Source organism: Pongo pygmaeus, chromosome 10 (assembly GCF_028885625.2).
Source record: "Pongo pygmaeus isolate AG05252 chromosome 10, NHGRI_mPonPyg2-v2.0_pri, whole genome shotgun sequence".
NCBI lineage: Eukaryota > Metazoa > Chordata > Mammalia > Primates > Hominidae > Pongo > Pongo pygmaeus.
This window is the reverse complement of record NC_072383.2, coordinates 19,696,533-19,716,045: the sequence shown is the minus strand read 5'-3', so window position 1 is coordinate 19,716,045 and position 19,513 is coordinate 19,696,533. Positions and strand designations below refer to the sequence as shown.

At 36.1% G+C, this 19,513-nt stretch overlaps 1 protein-coding gene and 1 long non-coding RNA gene across 13 annotated transcripts in view; one reads left to right on the top strand and one right to left on the bottom strand.

Moving 5' to 3' along the window:
* Nucleotides 1–19,513, bottom strand: part of PLEKHA5 (pleckstrin homology domain containing A5) — a 242,703-nt gene that overhangs the window by 157,913 nt on the left and 65,277 nt on the right. The gene's annotated exons all lie outside the window — the stretch shown is intronic.
* The window catches only part of LOC134740359 (uncharacterized), a 30,825-nt gene that overhangs the window by 10,290 nt on the left and 1,022 nt on the right, over nt 1–19,513 (top strand). The window contains exons 2-3 of the long non-coding RNA XR_010127772.1: nt 9,253–9,374; nt 13,804–13,853. This is a non-coding gene — a long non-coding RNA (uncharacterized LOC134740359). The remainder of the gene's footprint in view (nt 1–9,252; nt 9,375–13,803; nt 13,854–19,513) is intronic.

Below are 19,513 nucleotides of genomic sequence, written 5' to 3'. Positions count from 1 at the left end.
AACTGGTTCTTCTCTTCCCTCCATCTTCAACCTTTTCTCTCTACTGGCTCCTACGTACCAGCTGAAAAACACACTTTAGTCACTCCCATTCTTTGATGTTGTTGAATTTCTCTTTTCCTTCTCAGTCAAAAAGGCTATTTGTACTTCTTACTCCCTCCCTCCCACCTCTTTCCCTCCTCCATTAACTGTAATCTTAATTCTATTCTCCCTATTGCCTCAGCAAAGGTCACTGATGTCTCTTTAACTAACAAAGTCAAAGGGTCCTTCTTGGTCCACATCTCAAAGGACTGATGTGTAGCACCTGAGACAGTTAACACTCCCCTCTCCTGGTTTTTCTAATTTCAGTCCTCTGGTTCTTTTATGCTAATCACTTCTGCTAGGTCTGCTCTGCTGAATTATCATTCCTTTACCCAGCAGCTAGACATTTGTTTCTTTTATGGTTCTACCTCCAAACCTCCTTCATTTTACACACTCCATCCTTAAGTGGTTCAATCCATTCCTTATTAATCTTCTTATCATTCAACAATACTGATGTTTTAACTAAACCTTTACATTCTAAATCTATTGCTCTGATAATATTAGTATTATCATAATTATTATTATTTTGTTGTGTAGAGCCCTATATCCAATTTTTGCTTCTCAACAAAAAGAATATCCTATCTATATTTCAAACTTAAAAGGTCCAATCTTTATTCCCAGTTAAACCTGTTTTTCCCCTGAAAATGTCTCGTCTCAAACACAATTCAAATGCCAGAGAGAATAGTTCTCACTCTCACATTCGCTACCTGCCATCCCAGTTCATCAAACCTAACATTCTATCTCCTTAAGCTACATTGTATCGATCTATCTCTATTTCTGCTGCCACAGTTTAAATCCTTGTCCCATTTTCAACTGTACTATTTCAAACATTAAGGAATCTATGCCCTATCTCCTCCTCCTTCAATTTGTCCTCCACACTGCTGCAAGTTTCTCTCTCTAATATGCAATTTGTCCTGTTCTGCCCCCTTACTGAAACCCTTAAAAATGACCCTCACCAAAGCCTGCAGGATTGTCTATGCTCCTTAGCATGGCATACAAGGCTTTTCCAGATGTGCCTTCCTCATCTGCCTGTGCTCCCTGCCCCCAAGCACCTCACATTGAATACTCTAGCAGCACTGAAGGACCTGTTCCCTGAAGACATCTATAATCTTTTGGGCTTGCTGTTCACTCTTGTCTAGAGTGCCACACATCCCTGCTTTTCTGCTTAGCAATTTTTTTTTCAAAGAACCCATGCTTAGCAAATGCTTATTCATCCTTCAAAACCCAACACAAACATAATCTGCTCTGAGAAGCCACCCACACTCTCATATCCTTGGGCAGAAGAAATCGTTCCCCATCCATGCTGCTGCACACAATACACATACTTCTCTCTCACTGTATGCAGCACCTGCTCCAAAGGGATCAGTCACCATCTTTGAAGATTTATGTCACCTGGGTCTGGAATGTGTAAATAATCTCATGTTTGTTTCACTATCTGACATAAATGATATTCTTATAGACCCTATTTCCCCTATGTGGTAGATCAGGAATTGTCTGAATTCTTGGAAATCTAGTATAGGTACTGGAACAAGACTGAAAACAATTCTTCAGTTTAGAGATTAAGAATTTTGGAGTTACATAGATCTGGGCTTAAATTCTAACTCTGCCACTTACAGTCTCCGAGAGCTTGAAATTAAAAAAAAAAAAAAAAAAAAAAAACAAAAAAAACAACCCACTCTCATCACGTTTTCCTCTTTCTGAAATGGGAATAATATCTTCCCTGTAGATGCTGTGAGGATATGTTTGATGAATTTATGAACATACTGGTCATGCAACATTTCAAAAGTTATAAATATTTAAGATTAAAGCTAAACTAATGAGCATGGATTAATTTTTCTTTTTTTTTTTTCTTTTCTTTTATTTGAGACAGGGTTTTGCTCTGTCACCCAGGCTGGAGTCGCACAATCTTGGCTCATTGCTACCTTCGTCTCCTGGGTTCAAGCAATTCTTGTGCCTCAGCCTCCCGAGTAGCTGGGATTACAGGCACCCTCCACCATGCCTGGCTAATTTTTGTTATTTTTAGCAGAGATGAGATATCACCATGTTGGCCAGACTGGTCTTGAACTCCTGGCCTCAGGTGATCAGCCCGCCTCGGCCACTGAGTGTTGGGATTACAGGCGTGGGCCACCACACGCGGCTGATTAATTTTTCAAAACCTGCTTACATTTACTTGAAAGTAATGTTTTAACAGATGCCTTATATTTTTGTTTCTCTTTTGACTTTGGCTGATTGGCTGATAGCTGCCCCATGTTTAAATTTTTTTTTCTTTTTTTTTTTTTTTTTTTTTAGATGGAATCTCGCTCTGTCTCCCAGGCTGGAGGGCAGTGGCGTCATCTCAGCTCACTGCAACCTTCACCTCCTAGGTTCAAGCGATTATTCCACATGATCCCAACTGTGACAAAGACTTAGCAGATGTGACTGAATTACCAGTCACCAACGTTGTGGTAATTTGTTACAGTAGTCATAGGAAACTAATACAAGCCTCCGTTAAATAAAATTTATAGAAGATCATTAGTTTGGACTTAGCTCCTGCACCAGGCTCAACAGACCAAACCAAAATGTAGTTACTCATGCTGAAGTTCACACCACCAAGCCAAAACTAAGTTGTTTATCTGACCTTCCAAGAAATCAGGAGAGGAATGGAGATAACAGCCAAATCCTCAAACAGGCCAATTTTAGCTGGCATGATAAGGCAGTACCTCCTGCTTTAAACTTTACAAGGAAAGTAACTTTGAAACAACCAATCTGCTTTTTGTTCTCTGTTTCGGCTTTCTTCAGCCCTTTTCTGTCAATAAAACCAACCTCCTCTGCTCCGCTCATCATAACACTCATTCTATTTCATAGGATGAGGTCTTATCTGATTCTAGAATTGCAAATAAAAGCCAATTAAGATCTTTAAATTTTTTTGTGACTAGGTCATTTGATATCTTCTATTGACTTAAAACAATAGAAATTTATTTTCTTTCAGCTCTAGAGGCTAGAATTCATGCCAAAATCAGTTTTAATGGGGAGATATTAAGGTGTTGAGAGGGATTCCACAGTCCGTAAAGGAGAGTAAATTCGTGTTCGCCTCTTCCAGCTTCTGCATGCCTTCGCTTGTGGTCAAATCACTCCATCTCTGCCTCAGGAGTCACACTGCTCTCTGAAATCTCCCTCTGCCCACCTCCCCTTCTAAGGACACTTGTGACTGCATTTGCCACTGCCCTCCCCACCAAGATCAAGGAAAACCTCATCTCAAAGTCCTCAATTTAATCACACCTGCTAAGTCTTTGCCACAGAAAGTAGCCTTCACAGGTTCTGGGATCAGAATATTATCAGTACAAATCCTGAAGTGGGGGAGAATTATTCAATTTGGTGGGGGCAGGGTATGTGTTATAAAACCAAAGAACAATGTGTAGGGGCAACTCTCTATCTTATTCATATCTTTGGTATATCTGTAATTTTTTACAATAATTATTTCATAATTTTTAAGTATTAAAAACAAGAAAAAGAATATAATGTAATATTCCTCCATAAACCCTAGACAATACCTCCTTAAGCCTTAAAATACATGGCTAAGTTTCACGTTAATGTCTAGATTTACAGCAGTAACTCTATTGAATGTCATTGTTAAAATTTATAAATAGATCAACTCTTCAAATATAAAAAAAAATTGCTTCCTTAAAGAAGAGTTAAATACTCTTTAGAGTTAATACTCTTAGAAAGTGGAGAAAAGGCAGTGAAAATGACAATATCTCTGACCAACCAGGAAACATATACACTGATTAAGTCTCCCAACATTCACATCCTTTGCTCTATAATTTCTACTTCTTACTAACCTTAGTAATCCATCCCCCAGATAAATTTTGCTGGCTAGATATTAACTGCTGCACTTCTTCCTTTCCTGACAACTTGACCTCAAAGGGAAAATATGTTTCTGATATATACTTAAAAATCATACTTTCTTATTGACTTCAACTATAATTTCAGATATTTATTCTCAAGGAAAATGTATAGCTCCAAAAAAATTATGCATAAAAAAAATCATAGCTCATCTGGAATGGAAAATAACCCAAAGATGTGTGCTAGACAGCAGACAAGCTGTACACCAGACATCAAGAAGAATGGGAGAAGATTCCAACTCCTAAAATCCAGAACTCTTCCACTGGAAATCATTCATGTTAAATGACAGCTAATGGGAAAATTTCCATTTGTATTAATAAGTCACAGGTCCTCTGTTCTGGATTTACAGTCTTTTACCTTTACAAAGTAGATTTCGGACTTATACTTTTAAAAATGTCAGAAATAAAAATCTCTGAATATTTGTAACATTTTACTAAGACGTACCGGGGACTTCAAAAAATCTGTGGAAAAATGAAATTAAAAGATAAATATCATAAACTAATCCTTAACAAAAACTCCATTAAGGTTAAAAAACTTTTGTAAATGAGAATATCAGCCATTTAGTCCATCCCTAAATAACTGAGCCCTAAGAATTTAACCATGTCAATGTAGTCTTTTTCACGTTATTAACTGAATACAAATGAACATCCTTTAAAGATTTTTTTAACATTAGGAAACAAGAAGTCAGAAGAAGCCAAATCAGGATGATGAGATGGATGCCTCATGACTTCCCACAGAAACTCTCACAAAATTCCTTTGTTTGATGAGAGGAATGAGCAGGAGCATTGTTGTGGTGGAGAAGAACTCTGTGAAGATGACTTCCCAGACATTTCTACTAAAGCTTTGACTAACTTTCTCAAAACATTCTCATAATAAGCAGATGTTATTGTTCCTTGGCCCTTGAGAAAGTCAACAAGCGAAATGCCTTCAGCATCTTTCAAAATCGTTGCTGTGATCTTTGCTCTTGACCAGTTCACTTTTGCTTTGACTAAGCCACTTCCACCTCTTGGCTGCCATTGCTTTGATTGTACTTTGTTTTCAGGACCATACTGGTGAAGCCATATTTCATCTTCTGTTACAATTCTTCAAAGAAATGCTTCAGGATCTTGATCCCACTTGTTTAAAATTTCCACTGGAAGCTCTGCTCTTCTCTGAAGCTAATCTGGGTGCAACAGTTTTGGCACTCACTGAGTGGAAAGTTTGCTCAACTAATTTTTCAGTCAGATTTGTGTATACTGAACCAATCAAGCTGTCTATGGTGGTGGCTCCTATTTTTACTGTTAACTGTCAGTCTTCAATTAGGGCATGAACAAGATTTATTTTTTCCTTGAAAACTGATGTGGACGGTCTGCTGGTGCAAGCTTCATCTCTAACACTGTCTTGTCCCTTCCTAAAATGAGTTATCCATTTGTAAACTGCTGATGTCTTTGGAGTGTTGTCCCCGTAAACTTTTTGTGAATCATCAATGATTTCACCATCCTTCCACCCAAGCTTCACCATAAATTTGATGTTTATTTTTGCTTCAATTTTAGCAGAATTCATGTTGCTCTGATAGGAGTTCTTTTCAAGCTGATGTCTTATCCTTCTTAATGCCTCAAACTAGGTCCTGTTCAGACATGCTATAACACATTCATACAGCTTTATTTTGGTGTAAAAAAATTTATGAAATCCATGCCTAGTTTTATCACAATATCCATTTTCCATAAATTTTTGAAGTCCCCTCATATTTTTCACTATTTCTCTCTGAATTGCGTATTCAATTTCTAGTACTTTATTTTGAGATAAATATGGCTACTAAACCACCAAAGTATCAATTCTACACTAATCTTAATGGAAACTCAATCTATCTCCATCCTCAGGGACAATCATATTGATGTCAAATATTTGAGGCCAACATTCGATCTGCCGAGTATCCTGGGGTCAAGTAACCGGCCCATCTCAGGCTCTTAAGTAGCTAAGAATAGGAAGTCTTGCCCGTAGATCTATTAATATTTGTATCCTCTCTTTTTAGAATAAACAATGATTTGAGAACATGTACAGTCATTAGGTTACAGCAAAGAAAACTGCTATTTAAATTAGGTTTCAAATTTCACAGAAGTGCCAAAAAATGAGAGCTTAGCTGGAAACCAAATCCAACTATCAATTTTTCAAAATACAATTTAAGAAAAAGTCCCCTAAAGTAGGTGGGTGGGCCAATGGAGCAGACAATAGGTATTCTAGTTCTATGAGTATGATGTGTTTCAATGAAGAGGCAGAAGGTTTAAATTCAAGTGAAAAAATAAACTTTTTTTTTTTTTTTGAGACAGAGTTTTTGCTCTGTTGCCCAGGCTGGGGTGCAACGGCATGATATCGGCTCACTGCAACCTTCGACTCCTGGGTTCAAGTGATTCTCCTCCTCAGCCTCCCCAGTAGCTGGGATTATAGGCGCCTGCCACCACGCCCAGCTAATTTTTGTATGTTTTAGTAGAGACAGGGTTTCACCATGTTGGCCAGGCTGGTCTCGAACTCTTGACCTCAGGTGATCCACCCGTCTAGGCCTCCCAAAGTGCTAGGATTACAGACGTGAGCCACCGCACCTGGCCTAGATAAACATTTATTGAATGCCTACTTTGTGACTAACACCATGCTAGGTTTTTTAGAGTATGAGAGGAGGTTCTCTAGAGTAGAGAATGAGTGGAAACTTGTGAGAATTATCGAAGTCTTCACTCGGTTACTATTTTATTATAAATATTTTATGTAGTATTCATTGACTACACTCCTAGTGGCTTTCAAAAATGCCATTTTAACTTATGTAACTATTACAATCACCTTATGTACTAATTATACATTTTATATCTCATTACCGTGTAATTCTAAGATTACAAAATAGAAGATAAAAAGCAAACTGACAATCTTTCCTTCACTTATCCAGATATTTTAATATAGAAATTCATAGTTACAATTACTGAAATGCTTGCCAAATGTTTAATATTATGTATTACAGCTTTTCCTTTTAAAAGTAAACCATATGCCAGAAAAAATTAAGTTCTTATTCAGTAAGGTTCTGAATAAGATATTAAAGGGCAAGAAGTTCTGCTATGAACAATCCTTTACGGTCTATTATTCCCCAAACGTACTTGACCACAAAACCCATTTTCATCTACCACTACTTAGGATCTTTAAGCACTACTGAGATTCATCAAAATTAAGGAAATAAGTATTCCTTAATGGGTAGATGTTAAGTTAAATGAGTAGATAAATTTAATGATTTGGAAATGAATAAGATATATAGGTATATGCTTAATATCTAGAAACCTGGCAAAGAGACCCTTGCCATTGGTAATTTTTCTTTCTGTATTCTTCTTTTATTTTCCCAGTATTTCTTCACACTTTTCTTTAACAGATCTTCTATTCATTATTTCTCTTCTATTGATCTATGAAGACTTATGATTAAAGGTATCTAGGACTAAAACAATAAGAGAAAATAGTATAAAATAGTATAACAATACAATCTTGCCATGAAAATTTTGTGATCATCCAGTTTACAGTGAATATGAGAGAAAGAAGTTAAAACCACATCTGTCACCATTACATAATACACATAGAATATGTATTTCTGAGATTAGTTTCAAAGACTACAGAGGACTTTATAGATTTTATACACTTGAAATATTTTAGTTAAAAAAATTTAATAGAATTTGGAAAAGCAATACTTGTTTGTTTTCTTCCCACAATGGCTATTAGCGAATGACTTATCCCCTCATGAATCTTTGTCACGGTCTGTGAAATAATTTTATTACTTTAGAAACTATAAATGAACCACTTTATTGCCATGGTAAAGTATTATACTAAAAGTAAGTAGAAATAAACAAGGTATGCATCATGTGCAAGGTCAAACAAGTGAGTCAGTATAAAGAAGTGGGAATAGATTTCTTGAGTCCTGTCACCCAGTCCTCATCTCTAAACGCTAACCCTCCCTTTTCATGAATATATAAACTTAAGTATACACCCACCTCCTTCATATGTGCCAATCCTGGAAAATGGCATAGTGGGGGAAGTTCACAAAATAAAGATATTTCAGGAAAGCCTCACATAATTGCCTGGCATTTGAAGGTACTAAGCTTTCAGTAGGCTCTTCCTATTGTTCCCACCCCCCACATCATTTTTCTAGACCTCTTTAAAGCACCTTATATGCGTCAAATTCCCTACCTGACATTTATGTGTACTAACAAACATGATTTTCCCCGAAGGAAATAAATATGGTAATTTTATGCTTTTTCTTCAAATCTTCAAAAAATATAATGGTTTATCTCCAGCAGAGTAATGCTATTTTAATCTCCAGGAGAAGACTCTGAATATTTCGTTGCCAAGTTTACCTATTATAAATACATAATCAAAATCATGTTCATCATGAAATAACAATGTATAGATTTTAAATATTACATAATATTATAAGAGCATAATATGGAGAAAATGCATAAAAATATTGCCCTTTAACTTCATGGTAAAACATGAACACTTTGGATTTTTAAAAAAATCACAAAACATTTAAATAAGATTATCTTCCTATTGATCACCATAATATGAGCTCAGAGAAAGTAACAGCCTAAACTGGCAAAACTATTATCATGCAACTCTTCTGTAGCTAATTCAGTAAATAAAGATAGAATTCTAAATATGAATACAGAATAATTGTAACACCTTTTATTTTACAAAATGTTGTCAATTTCATTTTATTTTAGAATAGTTTATATGATCAACTGTATTACACAGCAAACTTTCATTTTTGAACGACCTTTTTAATAATATGTGTACATATTACTGTAATACACCCTCTCATTTTCTTTAAAGAATTTTTGATCTTATGCAAACTGGGTCTTACCTATTACTTTGGTAGATACAGTATAGAAATGTGAAAGCAAAAACTGTAATTTCATTAAGATGTAAGAACAAAAATGCTAAACTGTCCAAAAAAACAAATCCTGAAGTATCTCGGCACATAATTATGCCAGCATTATTCAAAACAAGTCAGCAAGAAAATTTGTGGAGAACATGAGAGTATCATCATAGCAATTTATGAACTTGTCACCTTTCTGAAGAATAAGATTTAGACTGCAGAAACAATTTTCTCCCCATCTCGGCTAAGTTGCTTGCTACATAAAGCTTCAGCATAGTACAAAAAAGCAGCAGATATAAGTAAATACATAGACTAGCTAGGAATAACTGACCGATTAGAGCAAAATAGAACAAAACAGCCAATTAACTCACCAAATAGCCTTTTGCTAAAAATCTGCGTTCTTTTCTTTGTCTCAGGCTTCTGGTTTCTAAAGACAAATTACATGCTTTCTGACAGAATGATGACACAGGGGCACACCGTGATCTCTTTTCTGCTCTTTCCACTGTAAGAAAACTGAACCACACCGCAGTCTCCAAGAGTAAGTACTTCATATGAGCATGCTCAGTATCTAATTTAAATGACTTGGTATTTCATCTCAGCATGTGATGACCTACATCCAAATAAACTCAGAAAGGTGCAAATTTAATAAAGATCATTAACTGACAATAAACTATACAGAACTACCAAATGATAACTGATTTGTTTTTAACTTCATAATCTTTGTGGTTCATTTAACTGGAAATGATTATTAAATAACAATTCCTTAGGTTTCAATATAGAATTAACTATGTCAACATAAGAATCCCAAAATGCTAGAATGAATTGGAAGTTGCAAAACATCCAAGGTGTGATCCCAAAATGTAAATAGGACCACTGATAAATTAAACAAACTATAAACTATCCTCATTTCACTTTTCAATCTCTTATTCTGTTCTCTTGCCTGTTCACCAAGTAAAACAATCTGAAAACTATGCAGTGGTATTTTAATTTCTCCTTTGGAAATATTAATAAAGACTAATAAACTGAAATGTTCGATCTATTTATTAAAATGTTTGCTATCTTCAAACTACAGTGATAGGATTTTTCTTATCTGTTGTTTACATATTAAATAATTGATTTATAGATTATATACATCACCCAAATATTGATAAACCTATACAAAAATTTTTAAAGAATGTTGCATTTTTGAGAAAAAGTTTTACAAAAATGGCACAAAAATCAGCAAAATATTCTGTGTATGCATATTTATGCCATCAAATACATAACTCACCTAGTTTGTTAAGTAAATTGGTGCAATGGTCATTAGTTTGGGATGATGAAAATATGGTCAAGAAGTTTTCTCCTCTGCTCCATTTTAATTTTCCTCCATAAACCTAGATCTGGTACAGCCCCACTAAAACCAGCCAGACAACTCTTTCACATCTACTTCCCACTTTCACCTTGGGTAGACGAGCAAAAATAGGAGGTGTCTGAACACTTGACATGCGCGCCAAGCTCAGGATAGCAAGTCACTGACAGAGTGGGGCTGACCCATCTTTAAATGTACCCATATGCTAATTAGTGCTTTTCCCTTCTTCCCAACCCTTCCTGGTCACCTCTATTACTTCCCTATTGTAAATCACCCTTCTATATAAATGTCTCATTTTTGAGAACAATAGTCTCACAATCCTCTACCCTCCTGCCTCTTAACGTGGAGGGTGTGGGAAGGTAAGAAGACATAGGAAATAGCCATCCCATGGAAACAGCTAAGATAAGGCCCTTCCTGGGACAAGGTTATCAAAAGGTCGCAAAAATTAAAATGTGTCAATACACATATGTTTTGTGTCTCTAAGTACTGTATGTATGCGGGGGGTGGTTCTGTAGAAAGAGTAAGTTACCTACAGTACTCAAAGAAAGCTCTATGATTCCTAAATGAGAAAGTGAAAATTCTTCACTAAAAAGAAACAAATAAAAAATCTAACTGTGATCTCTAAGTATTATTTGAGAACATGTTATATATGAGTCACGGTACACTGCAATGCACAATGGAAACAAAAATGAGTACAACTATCTCTGCTTTTAAGAGAGTTCAACTGATAGGAAAGACTAGGCAAGAGTACATATAACTAATCTAAGTATTACAGCAAAAGACAGGTGCTTTAGTGTTCTAGAGAGTTTAGAGGAAAGAGAGAAAGCATTTGAAGGAAGGCAGTTAGTAAAGTCTTTGCGAGAGGGGTGAACTTTCTGAAATGCCCAGGTGAATACTAAGGATCTAGACTAGACAGGAGAGGAAACGGCCAGGTCAAGGCTGAGATGTGGCACAGTGGAGGACCTGGGAACTGGTGGTGTGGAGACTGGAGAACTTGTATTGACAATGTGAATACTAGAAAGTGACGGCTGTCAACACTGGGAAGAAAGAAAGAGATAAAAACTAATTATTCTGTGATGGAATCTGGAAGCAGATGGCAAGAAGTGTTCTATATCCTGGATAATGGAAGAGTGAGGGAGTCAACTCTAAGAGATAGACAGAAAAACAGGTAAATGAGGACAGGTAAAGAGGTGGTAATTCCAGCCACATCGGCATAGTACTTACTCATTTCAAATTCACTTTATGAATTCCTCCATATCACTAAATTGCACTCTAACATGCATTTCCTGTCTCCTATACATCTAACTTAAGTGTTCTGATTTAAAATTGAGATCATCTTGTAATTACATATATCCTTTAAACTTGAGGCCTTCTTTTTTAAATCCTTATATATCACTTATTCTTTAACTTACTGATTTACCCTTTCTCTACCAGCAAAACCTGATATAATGTTTCCCAAATACTACCCCAGTGAGAATGAATGTTTAAAAACTCAACCAAAGATATAACTCATTTCTATGACAATTGAACATCCTCCGAAGACTTTATACAGTTTTAGTGCATTTGTCCTAATGCAGGTAGGACAGTGCATTTGTACTGATGCATGAAGATGGGTGGATCTTGCTCATGACTTAAACATATCTGCCTTCCATCTGACACCTAACCAAAGGGAGGGAATGAGAGGAGCAAGACTGGAAATGAATACATGAGCCTTATATGGCAATTATCATTATCACATCATTATCACCCAGAGATCACAGTTTGTTAGGGTTCACAACTGGAGTTTGTTAGGGTTCACAATTGGTGTTTATACATTCTATGCGCTGAGTCTTACACTGCAATCTGTTGTTGTTTTGTTTACCATTGGGTTATAGCAGAATCATTTGTGAAGCTGGAGAACAAACACAAGCACATATTCTCAGGGTCCAGAAACCTTTCAACCTGACCTTTCAGTGGAGCCAGTCTGTAAAACCTCCCTAAATTTTGAGTTTGCTCTGATTAAGAGCCACTGCTCTAGACGCTCACCAGTTCACAGCCTTTCAACTTATGAGTCTTGTTTTAAGGTGATGAATGACAGCTAGCACTTACATAATGTCTCAAATATATGGTTTCATTCAATATTCACAAATCCTCACATAATAGATCTTATTAACATTCTACCTGGTAAACAAATCTGGACACAGAGACTCAGAGGCTTATCCAGTGTCACACAGGTAAGTGGATAGAGTTGAAATGTGGACCCAGATTTTGGAATTTTTTTGTGGTAACAGAAACCCATGGTCTAAATGTGACCTAAAAGGCAGTGAACTTAGGAGGCAAAACTACCAAAAATAATTTTCAATAGTAAAGAAATATGGAAAAAGGTAGGGGAATAGTGGAGAGTAACTGTGAAGGGAATAATTAAGAATGAACAAAAAGTAATGAACCCAAGGCAAGTGGTACTAACTCAGCTTTTATTTAGTTTTATTGCAGTATAATTCACATTTCATTAAACCCACCTATGGTTAAGTGTACAGTTCAGTGACTTTTAGTGAATTTACAGAGTTGTGCAACTATTACCACATCCAGTTTTATAACATTTCTATCACCACAAAAAAATTCCCTCATGTCCCATTTACAGTCAATCTCCACGTCCACCACCAGCCCTAGGCAACCACTGATTTGTTTTGTCTCTATAATTTGCCTTTCTGGGAAATTCATAAAAATGGAATTATACAATGTGTAGTCTCTATGTCTGGCTCTTTTAGGCAGCATCAAGGTTTTAAAGTTCAGTCATTGTATACCATTTATCAGTCAGTTATTTCTTTTTATTGCTGGGTAGTTTTATTGTATTGATAAGCACATTTTGTCTCTCCATTCACAGTAGTTGACAGACATTTGCACTGTTAGGCTATTATGAATAATGCTATCAACATTTTAGTACAGATCTTTGTGTGGACATGTTTTCATTCTTAAGATACTTAAGTAGTAGAATTGCTTGATCAAATTTACAATTAATTTTCTCCAGAAACTGCCAATCTCTTTCCAAAGTGGTTCTAACATTTTATATTTCTATTACCAGTGTAACAGAGTTTGAGTTTCTCCACATCCTCTGCAATACTTGATACTGATAGTCTTTGATTATAGCCATTCTAGTGGGTTCCTCAGTGTGGTTTTAATTTGCAATTTGCTAATGTCTAATGATGCTGAACATCTTTTCATGTGCTCACTGGCTGTTTGAGTATATTCTCATGTGAAATATATTTAAATTTTTCCCTCATTTAAAAAATTGAGCTGTTTGTCTTTTTATTATTGAGTTGTAAAAGTTCTTTAAAAATTCTGGATATGAGTTATTTGACAAATATGTGATTTGCCTGTACTTTCTCCCAGTCTGTGACTTGTCTTTTCATTCTCTTCAGTGTCCTACACAGATAAAGCAAAACTTCTAAATTTTGATGAAGTCTAATTTATCAATTTTTTGTTTTGTAAATCTTTAATCGCATCTAAGAAATCTTTGCCAGACCCAATGTCACAAATAATCTCTTTTTTCTAAAAGTTTTATACTTTTTGTTTTTGGACTGAAGAGGAAGAAAAAGCTAAATGAAGTTCATGCCTGATAGTTTCTATTTTCTTCTCCAAGGTATGATCTGCTAGGAATGAGGAAAAGAGGAGTGAGACAAGCATTCTGAGGTGAGTAATCAAAGATTTGGAACATTTGTTATGGGGAATAGGAAAGCTACTGGATAATGAAGACAATCAGCTTAGAATATGCTGTTTTGTCAACCAGTATTAGTCACCAAGAAGTGAAGCTAGTCATAGGCCTGCATACAGATACTGGAACTTCCATTAAATCTTCTATTCCCAGGAAGAATGAAAAGGAAATCTATTCAGCTGGAAGGATAAAGGATAAAAATTTTTTTTAATGTTTAAAATTTTTTTTTATTGGTATATAATATCTATACATATTTAAGGGGGACGGGTGATACTTTTGTTGCTGCATGGAAAAGTGTAATGATCAAGTTAGGTTATTTGAGGGGATCCATCACCTCAAGTACTAATCATTTTTCTGTGTTGGGAACATTTTAGGTCTTCTAGCTATTTATTCAGAAATGCATTTAATACATTGTTGTTAACTATAGCCACCCTACTCTGCTATCCAACATTTGAGCTTCTTCCTTCCATCTAACTGTATGTTTGCACCCACTAACCAACCTTTCTCCAGCTCCCCTTCCCCCCATACTGTCATCATTCCACTGTCGACCTCCATGATATTCATTTTTTTAGCTTCCACTTAAGAATGCAAACACGTGCTGTTTGTCTTTCTGTGCCTGGCTTATTTCACTTAATGACCTCCAGTTCCAGCCATGTTGCTGCAACAGACATGATTTCATTCTCTTTTAGTGATCCTTTTCAAAAAGTTTGAGATTTCACCTAACTTAGAGAATAAAATATAGAATCAGCTACACACAGCTTCAGAAAAAAAGCTCAAGTCGTAGAATGTGCTTTTCCTCCATGGCTTCTGTGGTCATCAGGTTTAATGCTACTTTTTGCTGGGACTTGGTATCTCAACAAAGAGTATCTTGCACTACAAATATTTACATCAAACTTTCTAAGTGTGGTTGGCTACTGAGCAACTGCAAGCTCCTAAGATCACACTGCCATGTATTCATGAAACAAGTCTGAATTTTAACCAACCACTGGGGAGAAAAACCAGTGGCAACAGGATCTTGAAAATGAGAAATAAACCACAAGTTAGAAACAGATGCTGCCATCACTGCCACCACTTCATTCTTCGGGACAAACCAGTGACACTCCTCAGTACAACACACTGACAATCAGTCATGAAGTACTGACACTACATGTTGTTGATAAAAGATTTTTATTTATATTTTATTGCTTTCTCACCCAGATATATCTACAGTAGGCACTTTTTCAAAAAAGAAAACAAGCATTTTGATTTTTAAATATTCAATCTTTAGGAAGATCTCTACCAAATCAGGAGCTTATATTTGCAAGAGTCTTAGGCAGAGGTATAAATTCTGCATAATAATTTGTTACTGTCTTACAAAAAAGAATTGTAAATTTTAAAACACATTTCCATAAAATAACTGTAATGATCCAGTGACTTTTACTGCAGTGATAAATCCTTAGCATCTACTTAGCATATGGCAAGATAATGAATAGACCTAATTATACATTATTTTGGCATTCAAGCTGTCTTTTGCTATAGACAATGTTTAGACTATAAGAAAATCTGTCATGTTTTGCTAGAAAAACAAAAAAACAAAACCATACATGAAATAATTTTGCTGCTGAATAACGGTCTTATAGAAAAATTTTTAAAAAATATTTCACTATGTAAATAAAAAAATGGGGATGAGGTATAATTATTCCTGCATTCTGCTAAAAGACAGAAAAATAAATATTTCTTAGTGCTCCTTTCCCCAAAATCAGAATAGTCACTTTTTTTTTTCCCACTCTGCCTAAGGATACTGTTAATCAGATAGTTAATACCTTAAGTATTAAAAATTTGTAATTCAAAAAAATCTGCTCCCTTTGTTCATTCACACAATCATTCATTCCACAAGTATCTACTAAGCATTAACTATGTACCAGACACTGTTCTATGTATTACACATAACAGCAGTAAAAAGGTGTATGCTCTCATGGAGCACATATTCTCATGGGGGATGAAATAAAGACTACATGAGATAGTGGAAAAGGGTTATGCAAAGAACTAAGACAGCTTCAATGACTCAGTGAATGGATTGTCAGGAAAAGCCCTGAGGGGGCAACAATTAAGCACTGACTTAATGTCACAAAAAGGGGAAAAGAAATCTGGATAGAGAGAGTGGACAGTTAGTTTAAAGGCTCTAAGCCTGGCATATCTGAAAGAGATGAAAGACGGCCCCTGTGACTAGAGTATGGTAGGGTGAGAGGAAAACAGTTGTAGAAGCAGAAAAGTCAACTGGGGTTAGACTTGTAAGTCAGATAATGAACTTTGTTTGGATTTTATTCTAAGTGCTATAGAAAGCCACTGGAAGACACTGACAGGATCTGAATTACATTTTTATATTTTAAGAAAATGAATCTAGCTAGTGTGGAGAATGGATTGTAAAGGGTCAAGAGCGGAGAAGCAGGGGAAAAGCAAAGAGGCTGCCACAGTTGTCTGAGTGAAAGATGATGGTGGTAAAGATGAGAGGTGTGGCAGAGATGGAGAGAAGTGAGCAGATTTGGGATACATTTTGGAGGGGAGGAAGTGTCAACAGGGCTCACTGATGACAGACTGGAGGGGAGGTGGGGTGATGTTAACTGAAGGAAAGAGAAAAATTGAGAATGGCTGCAAAGGCAGCAAAGTTCTTTTCTCCGACTGTATATATTAGACACTATATGAAGAGGTCAGTGAATGTGGAGATCAGGAAAAAGGTGGACATGAAGATTTATGGCTGACTGGCATACGGTGTACAAAGAGCCTTGGAAGTGAACGAGGTGACTTACACACACACACACACACACACACATACACAACACCGGATAGACTCTGTGACTTCAACAATGCCAACTGTGTACCTAGTCCTATGCTCGGTGTATCTTTGGGAAAAACAGATCTTTGTCTTCAGGGAGCTTCTATCAGAGAAGACAAGTGCAAACATAATAAACGATGTAGTACATTAGAAGGTGGTAAGTGCTATGAAAGAAAAAGCAGAGTGTGGCTTAGGAGTGTGGTTAGGGTAGCAAAATTAAAGAGGGGTCAGGATAAGCATCATTCAAAAGGTGAGACATGAGCAAAAAGGGAACAAAAAGGCAGATGAAAAGGTCAGTGTTAAGACCCTGAGGCAGGAATACATAACATCTTCCAAAATAAGTATTGGCGACATATTTGAAAAACAGCCAGAACAGTATGGGAGACTGGTCTGAATGGGAGACCAGTAGGATTGGAGCAGTGAGAAAAGGGCCAGAAAAGGAATGGTCATGAAAGCAGCATGAAACCCAGAAGGGTATGATGTCATAGAAGTCAGGAGAAAAGGGTGTTAAGGCCCAACGATGCTGAATGCTGCCAAGAAGTGAAGTAAGCTCTGAACAGAGAGGTTCCTAGTGTTGGAAGTGCAGTGTGGAGTCAGTGGGGAAGAGAGCTACCTCTACAGAAGGGCAGGGAAGGAAGTACAGATGGCAGGAGGTATATTCACTTTTAAAGGTAATAGGACAGGTTGGCTGTTGGGATTTAACTAAATTCTTACTCTATCACAGCCAGTGAACAAGGATTTGAGATTTTTAATTGTGTCAACATGGTCAATCAGTACTGGAATCCAAAAAACTCATTTTATTTTCTCATTCAATTATAAACCATGAAAAAAAAATCACTACTCTATTTCTCTAAAAAAAAAAAAAAAAAAAAAAAAAACAGAAAACAAGTTAAAAACTCTTATATATAAGCCAGAGTAGCAGCTTTGGCAGCAACACAATAGCAGCCACCATTTGTTGAGATCCACTCTGGGTGTTGTGGATACATTAATCATCTTTTGTTTGTACAGGAATATTGTCACAGAGGTTTTACTATTCATACTGTGTATGAAGAAAGGCAAAACAGGGTTTCTCTGCTAAAAAATGGCAGGAAGGGATTAGAAGGAGCTTATGCTTTTTCTACTTTGCCACAGTGTTCCTCTTTTATTCACACCTGCTCAGAACAAGAGATCACATAGGGGTAGGTTTTCTTCTTGCTTTGTAAGAGACACTCTTGCTAGCGAGATATGATATTTTTTATTCTTTATGACACCAGGAATTATGTTAGTTACCTTATGCTCTATTGGAAAAATTACAAATTACTTGTTGACTGTTTGTGGTTCACATTTTTTCACTATATGCATTTAACAATACACAAGATTTTACAGTCTAAAGATCTATGAAAAATCTACTATTAAATTGTCTTTATGTGTTAATTGAAAACATTTGATTGAAAGTTAATCCTTAAAAAATGCTTAATTAGTACTGACATATAAAATATAATCTCTGTTGACAACTGAGAAAGGAAGATGACAGATTTTTCAAAAAGTTTAGAAAAGATTAATGAGACCTCACATTGTATAAACAAAATATTCTTCAAGAAATCAGACTCAATAAAATACTGTTCAATGTCACGGAAAAAACATAACTATTGCTTTTTGAAAATTGAAACTAGATACACTTCAATCATCTCAATTAGTGTAGGTAAGGCAAACACCAGATGCTCATTAAACAAAGTTATTTAACTGCAACAAAGAGAAAGATGGCAAAGTAAACAGAATAATCAATAGAGAATGGCTTCACAAATTGAAGTTCATCTGTAGTATGGAACACATCATGCAGCTGTCAAAAATAATAGGCAGAAGTGTGTGTACTGCCATGGAAGATATCTATGATATACATACATTATTTTTGTATGTATGTGTATATATATATATCTCATAGATATATACCTAAAAGGCAGGTAACAGAATGGTATATGTCGTGCTGCCATGGAAGATATCTATGATATACATACATTATTTTTGTATGTATGTGTGTGTATATATATATCTCATAGATATATACCTAAAAGGCAGGTAACAGAATGGTATATGTTAATAGCCTAGATAAAGGCTACTTTCACTTTCTTTTTTTGTTGTTGTTTTTGAGACAGGGTCTCTCTCTCTCTCTCACCCAGGCTGGAGTGCAATGGCACAATCTCAGCGCACTGCTGCAGCTTCCACCTCCTGGGCTCAATCAGCTGAGACTACAGGTGTGTGCCAGCACGCCTGGCTAAATTTTTGTATTTTTTTGTAGAGACAGGGTTTTGCCATGTTGCCCAGGCTGGTCTCGAACTCTCGACTCGAGTAATCCGCCTGCCTTGGCCTTCCAAAGTGCTAGGATTACAGGGATGAGCTATCACTCACCCGGTCTCTTTACTTTATATCCTTTTGTGCTATATGAATTGTTCTGACAAGCATGTATTAGTTACGTAATTAACAATTAAAAAAAAAGAAAAGAAATGGGGGAAAAGGGGGTTGTGGGAGGAAGGGAAAGGAAATAAAAGGGGAAATAACAGGAGCCAGGAATAAGATGACAGGTACATGTGCTAGCAGTGTGGTATGGAGAGATCTGGAGTGTGATGGTTCAGGTTCAAGTCCTAGTCCTGTTACTAACTTTGCGCAAGTTAAACTCCAAGGTTCAGAGTTTTTGTTTTACTGAATAGTCTTACTACGGTAAGACTATTTCTCACCCTACAGAATTATTGTGAACATTACCATGAGAAAATTTTTGAAATGTGACAAACACAGTGTCTGGTACAGTATAAATGCCCAATAAATGGTAGCTATTTTATGTTTTGAAATTAA